Source organism: Capsicum annuum, unplaced genomic scaffold (genome assembly GCF_002878395.1).
Source record: "Capsicum annuum cultivar UCD-10X-F1 unplaced genomic scaffold, UCD10Xv1.1 ctg4882, whole genome shotgun sequence".
Taxonomy (NCBI): domain Eukaryota; kingdom Viridiplantae; phylum Streptophyta; class Magnoliopsida; order Solanales; family Solanaceae; genus Capsicum; species Capsicum annuum.
The window spans coordinates 18,723-26,013 of NW_025856554.1; the positions used below are offsets into that span (position 1 = coordinate 18,723).

The 7,291-nt window shown below is 32.7% G+C and overlaps 1 long non-coding RNA gene across 1 annotated transcript; it reads left to right on the forward strand.

The window, feature by feature from the left end:
• The first annotated feature begins 1,465 nt into the window (after positions 1–1,465).
• LOC124892607 lies at positions 1,466–2,962 on the forward strand. Its single transcript, XR_007050340.1, has 2 exons — positions 1,466–2,048; positions 2,838–2,962. It is a non-coding gene; the product is annotated as an uncharacterized LOC124892607 (long non-coding RNA).
• The last annotated feature ends 4,329 nt before the right edge of the window (positions 2,963–7,291 follow it).

Below are 7,291 nucleotides of genomic sequence, written 5' to 3' on the forward strand. Positions count from 1 at the left end.
TATTTATTTTATCATTTAAGCACTACATATCATGTTGGCCTTTACCAACATATATTGCAATGCATTTGTTTTATCATTTAACCACTACATTTCATCTTTGTCTTTACTTGCACATCACAATACATTTAATTTGTTATTTAAGCACATCATGCTTTGTCTTTAACTGTATATATCGCAATGGACTTATTTTACCATTTAAGCATTGGATGCTATCTTTGCTTGTACCATTTCTCTTTCCTTTTCTTATTTAGTTAAGCACTAGATGATACCTTTAATTTTGCAAAAAGAAAAAAAAATAGAGACAAAAAAGAAAAACAAAAAGGAAAAACAAAAAAAATCACCTTAGTCTTTTATAAATTTTTTGCAAGCATGAATTGGGTTTGTCCACCCTAAAATAGAACATTTTGGGTTAATTTGTCGTCTAATAAGACCATTTATATGTGTCTGTCTTCAATTGGATATTTTTCTTATCTTTGGTTAAAATCTTGCAATGCCTTTATTTATTTATCTTATATTAGCTGCGCACTACATGAAAAATGAAAAAAATCAAGCTTAGCTAATCGTATGTCAATTGCTTTTCAGTTTTATAAATTTTTACAAGCATAGAATTTCAAAAAGCATTGGGTTGGTCCAACCCAAAATAGGACATGTTGGGATAATTTTTGAGCTATATCTGACCTGTTCCTCATGCAACTCGAAAATGTAGGCAACTATAAATTGGAGTTCGGTAGAATTTTTTGTCAAAAATAATTTTAGTTTTGAGAAAAATTGGCTACATGTCAACGTATTAATTTTAAGACTTCTATATTATCGTCAAACGAAAAGAGGCAAACAGTTGACACCCAATTTTTGCTCTCCATGCCTAAAATTAACACATTTAGGCTTCTTGATCGTTAAAGTGCATAGAATGCAATTTTTCATTCATTTTTATAATTTTTAATAAATTATTGATTATCATTATTATTTTAGGTTGCTTTGTCAATTTATTGTCATGTTTTAATTGTGCATAATTTATCAATAATTGTCCTTAGTTCTGTAAATTTTAGGATTTTTATTAGCTTATTATCATTTTAAATTTTTGCACAGTCATTTGCATATGTACATAACATAGCACTACAATTTTTTTTACCGCAAAATATAATTTTAATTGTTTATCGTGTAATACATTTTTTCAGGATAATTATATTTTATTTCTTTTTTATATTTTTTATTAACTTTGTACCGACATTCATATTTTTGTACATTATTTAAATCTGTAAACGATAATGTCGATTCAATTATTTTAATACATAAAACAATAAATCAATGAAGTAAAGGAAGTAAAGGTCTCACCACTTTTTAAAAGGTGACACTTGAGTTGATAGGTTGAATTTTTCATCCGTCGAATAAAAAGTCTTTATTTATCATTTAAAAGGATGCAAAACCTTTCGATTAATAATTGTTGAATTAAAATGTGCTTCGAAGAGACAAGAGGATTTTTATTTTAATTTATTGGGTAAAGAGGAAGTTTCTCTTTTATTATAAATACATGAAGGACCATTTGTTTTTCTTTAAAACTTCAACATACACACATTTTAACCAAATACACACACAACACAGATATACCAAACACACTATAAAACTTTGGACCTCATTTTCTCTTCTTCTCCAATGGCCATATCGCCGGCAAACAAACATTGACGATGACAAACCCCATTTTCCCTACTACCAACCTCTCATTTTCTCATTTTTTTCGACCAAGCATTGTCCAACAAGCACACCACCACCGCCGCCAAAACTCCAACAAGTCTTACCACCGCCGCGTCCCTTTTTCCTTCCTTTTCCTCTTTCCTCTCTCCCTTTTTCCTCTATCCTGTCATGCCTCGCAGGAGTTGATCACCGGCGGGAGAAGCTCCAGTCTCCACCACCATCGATGCCACCCCAATTTTCACTTTATTTTTCCCTCTTCACTATCCTTCCTCTCCATTCGTCATACCATTGATGGCTAGATTTGGCTGGGACTTTGTGTATTCGGCGTTGCTCCGACGAAAGGCGTTGAAGCTACACCGGTAGGTACCATTACTTTGACTTTTCACCTTCGGTGAACTGAGTCTCATTAATTTTGTACGTTGTGTGTTTTATTTTTCCCAGATCTGGCAGACAAGATGTCGTCTCTTCTGACCTCTTCTTTAATATGTATTTATATAAGTTGTAATTAGTTGTTTGATCTATTTATTGTTGTTCATTATATCATTTTTAAAATATTTTTAGCAAATTTGTGGTTTGTTTGGGTATTTTGGCCATTACTTTGCTAGTATCACAGTTGCTATTGCCTTTATTTTGGTTGTTACTTAGTTAGTATCATAGCAGCTATTGCCTTTGATTTTGGTTGTTGCTTTGCTTTTTTCATGGCCATTACTGCCTCTGTTTTTGGGATTAATAGTGTTTTTTTGGGTAATTACCTTACATTTTCCCACTTACAATTCTATTAAATTGATAACGAACAAATGATGCACCATAGTCGATGAAGAAATTTTTCATCGATTTTCGAGGCCTGCACAAATGAAAGATGGATATTACATATACAAATACGTAATAAAAATAAATAAATTTGGATGATGAAATTTTTTTTATAATAATGAAAAAAAGGTTTTCTAATTCATATCCTGGCAAGGCGATCTAGGACGGCTCCTAAATCGAGCAACCGCTTTGTAGTCATGGTCTATCTAAAATCTAATCCGAGTTCATTTTTTAGCAAAAATTATACTTTTATATACATATATACACACATACCTTTTAAATTTATTTTGATAATTATTTATTTGTTGCTAACAGTTTTTCTACGAGTGTTTTTGCAGGTTCTTGGGAACACTTGTACAAAAGGGCACTCAAAAGAAGAGTTCGAGTTTTTTATGTTTGTATTTTTACGTTCTTTCAATTGTACAAATAATATTCTAGTAAGAACTTTATTTTTTGGGTGTTAGGTGGGATATTTTTTATTTACACAATTTTCATCACGCGTTAGATAAATTTAGGCCGTTAATATTTATATTAAATTGATTTAAATATTTAATCAAATAATTCACACTTTTTATACTAAAATGTATTGCGTAATATTTTTTTTAGAACAAATTTTTCTTTATTCAATCTTTTCACTTTTTCATACATATTCTTATGTCCATTTGTTTATCTTCACAGTCTTTATACACAATTTTTATGATAACATATGCAATTTATACATTTTTATATATAAATTATTTATATCATTTTAATACACATTTTATATTTGTATTTATAAACATTTTTTTTTCTTCTTTCCTTTAATAAACCTAAATCTAGTCGGAACTCACATCTATGGATTTTGAAGGATGTCTAACCCCTTCCCTTCGGGATAAAACCTTTACTTAAAATATAAACTGGTTTTTACTGATTAAAACACAAGTCATATTTTATTAATAAGTAAATAAGTTTCCTTATTTTCCTTAAAATTAGGTGGCGACCCTATATAAAAATCAATTCTTTTAGAGTCCATAATGTCGTGTTCATTTTAAACTTAGGTAAAAATCGGATATGATAAATACTATGTATCATATAGATCAAGTAAAATCCACACGGAGAGGGAGGTCTCATAAATTATGCTCTCAATTAATCTTTTCAAAATGATAGCCGAAAGCTCATGTATACATAGTTATAATTCAATTCTATAAAAAGGAATCCAAGACAACATATGCTTTCATCAAAATAATTCAATGATACATACTATTCAAAACGATGACAAAACCCTTTCTAGTAGATGTAATTATGAATCTTTATAACTTGATAAAATAATAAGGCTTATGCCCATGGAGTTTAGGATAGTCCCACATACCTTAATGATGAAAAAATTGTGAAGAAATCGACCACTTAAGCTTGAATGTCCAAACCCTAGTTGTTTTTGTCCCCTTGTGTTTTATGAAGATGAACTAGGGATTTGATAGTGTCAAAAGGTATTTAGGGACTTTAATCTCTAGTTATGATATTTTGAGATGGTTATGGGACGTAAAAAGACTTGGTTGCGCTTGAAATAATTCAAAAATGGAGCCCCTACGACGCAAAATATAGGGTAGGCGGTGCCCAGCCTATGGCCTTACCATTAGTTGGGACGGCGCCTTGCCCATTGCCTAACACAGGGTGGGAGGTGCCTCACCCATTGCCTAACACAAGGTAGGCGTTGCCTAGGCCATCACCTAACTTTTCCAGTGAAGGTAGACGATGGTAATGGGATGCCTAGCCATTGCCTAAGCCCTATTTTGCGATGCCTACTTAGTTTAGAAGTACTAAAACACCCGCAATACCTCCAACGACTTCAACACATGATCTACCATCACTATAGTGGTGCTAAAGGTCATTTTTGATGTGCCAAAAGAGTGTTAATAGTGGTAATAAAAATCACAATGCAAATTGCACCACTTTTAGAATTTACTATAGGTGGACCACAAATATGATGACATACCATCTCCAACATTGATCGTTTTAACGAGTTAAAGAAACAGTTGCAGGAACGCCCAAAAACAAAACAAAGAACTCTTTTTTTTTCCGCATAATCTATGAACACATTTCTTGTAAATTTGCTACATTCTTGTAGACACGTAATTTTGTTCCTCCAAAAATTATTTTTACCATTTAATCTATCTTACCATGCACCCCAACCCCATTTCATAAGTATTTTTTTCACAAAATGACAAAATAAAAACTAACTCTAAAAAATTTTAATCACACAATTCTCACATTATCCTAATTGAAACAAACTAACAACTCCTCATTATCAAATTTTGACAACACATCACCCTACCCCTCACATACCCCTACCCACTTGTCTTCCACCCCCTATCCCACCTCACCTCTACCCCACATAACCTTCCCATGTTTTCTTTTCCATTTTTGAAAAATATATACATACTCACCAGTGATATAATAAAGGGGGATAGACTCTTCACAGACTGGCAAAAATTTCTCGATTTCCAATCAATTCCCACACACATAGATTCATGAACATACACTCTCACAATAAAACACACACGAAAACCTCAATTTTTTCCATGGATTAACTTCACAACATCATATAGGACACACCTCGACAAACACACAGTGAGAAAAAGATTGAGAATGAAGAGGGTTTGAGAGAGATCCAGTCGTTATTTTTGAGATTCCAATGAAATTTGTTTTTAATTCATTGTTCAATCGGTCTAGTCCTAAAAATTAACGGAATCGGTGGTTGTTCGGCTGATCCAGGAATTACCGATGAGAAAATCATCTCCCTCGCCGCAAAAATATGGACCAGCAACCAAATTAGCCAATTCTGGCGAGGTTTGGTCAAATCCAGCGAGATCTTAGATATAGGTATTCTCGATTTTTTCAATTTCAATTTGGGTTGCTTGCTATTTATTTTTTCATAGGATTCAAATATGTTTGGGTCTTTATTTCTCGATATTAAGTTCGATTTTAGTTCATTGTTGAGGTGTTCTATTTAGGATTACAAGTTTAGATTTTCTTAAACATTATTATCAACGACCATCCTCAACTTTACTCTTTTATTAATTCAAATATGTTTCATATTTTGGCTTTCGTGATGTGGTTGTGAGCCTGTTTGAGCCATGTTGATTATCGTTGTCTTAATTTCTATCTCAAAAATTGAATAACTGTATGATTTGGAATTGATTAATTGTGTGATTGATAATAAATTGCGATGGGATTCAAAAATTAATGAAGTAATTATTAACTTATTTTGATCGCTAATTGTGGTTTGATTTAAGTCGAATGCAATCTTGTCGAACCAAATAGTATCATGTTTTAGGCCGAAATCGATAGGCAAATACTAAGTTTGGGTACGCAAAAATTAAGGATTGTGATTTGTTGAATGTTTGGAATGTTTTGTTGAATGATTCTATTTTTCTCACATTTGAAAAATGTATTCATTCGCCGGAGAATGTACTGAGGCCATATTGTACTTTTTAAATGGAGAATGCCCCAAATTATCATGTATGCAAAGGAGGTTTTTGATCAAGGTCTGAGGCCTCGGGTAAAGCATTGGAGCTTAGTTTAGGACTGGTGTAGGTTAGCGTAGGTTTACATTTCAGTACCTTTTTATTTTTGGGTCTGTAATAAATTGGACTGGATACTAATTTTCATTTTTGTTTATTTGATTATTTGTTTCGTGTTTATGGGTTTGTTGGTTTATACATTCATAGTGTTCATGCTGGTCGATATACTCTATAGAGCGATCGTGGTCGAACCACAGGATCAAGGGGTGCCTAACACCTTCCCCTCAGTCAATAGAACTCCTTAGCAAAAATCTCTGTCCGCGGATCAGTTTTAGAGTCAAACCATTTTGAAAAAGGATTTCCAAAGGTGACTTGGCACACCGGATTTACGTCAAGTGGCGGCTTTGAATTTAAATGAAAAAGAATCCTTTATGAAACAAATCTTATCTTCTGTCACTTTATAGTAAAAACCCTGTTCAAACTTAAAAATTGAGTCTTTTTTTATTAAAAAGGGGGTGTGATAGCTCTACAAATCTGCGGGGGATTTTTCATAATTTGAGCTTATTTTTTGAGTCGTATTGACTTAGTTTGACACTATATGTGTATAAATGTTGTTTGTGTTATCATTTGTGTTATTTTTTATCACTGTCTTGTGCCCACGTACTACGTGTTTATAGTTTTTCTTATGCGTTGCCGCTTTATATCTGGCATCATGTGGATTACTCAAGTTATTTTTTCTGCAAAAAGTCTTGTAGTACACGTGTGTACATGACCTTTATTTGAGTCACCCTTATTTTAGGAAGGGGAGCCATCGGGTGTATGTAGTGGGTGAAAAGCTCTCGCAGCCAGTATCAACAATACGCTCTCTCGAACAAACTTGTAAGCGGACCCTAAAGTAGGTCAACCTTTAGGTCATGCTTATCTGCATCATATTGAAACCTAGCAGGACCCACGTGGCCCTTTGTAGGAGACCCACCTCTAAAGCGTCCCTACTTTCTAAATGTTGCATCTTTGTGGGTAACAGAGTCATTTAACAGATTGATTTATGGAAAAGCATGTGCTAGAATTAAAGGTAAGTGTATATGCAAGGAAAATTTGAAAAAAAAAAGTGAGTCAAAAAGAGTTTCGTAGTTTTTAGAGTTCTTTATGGCTTTTGTTTTTCACAATCCAAAAATTCAAAAGGATTTTTTATCTCTCGCACTCATTTTCTCAAAAACATCAAAAAGATTTTCCTTTTGTTTCTTAAGTAAACATTCATTATTTGAAAACTCCAAAAATATTTTTTTTGTCAA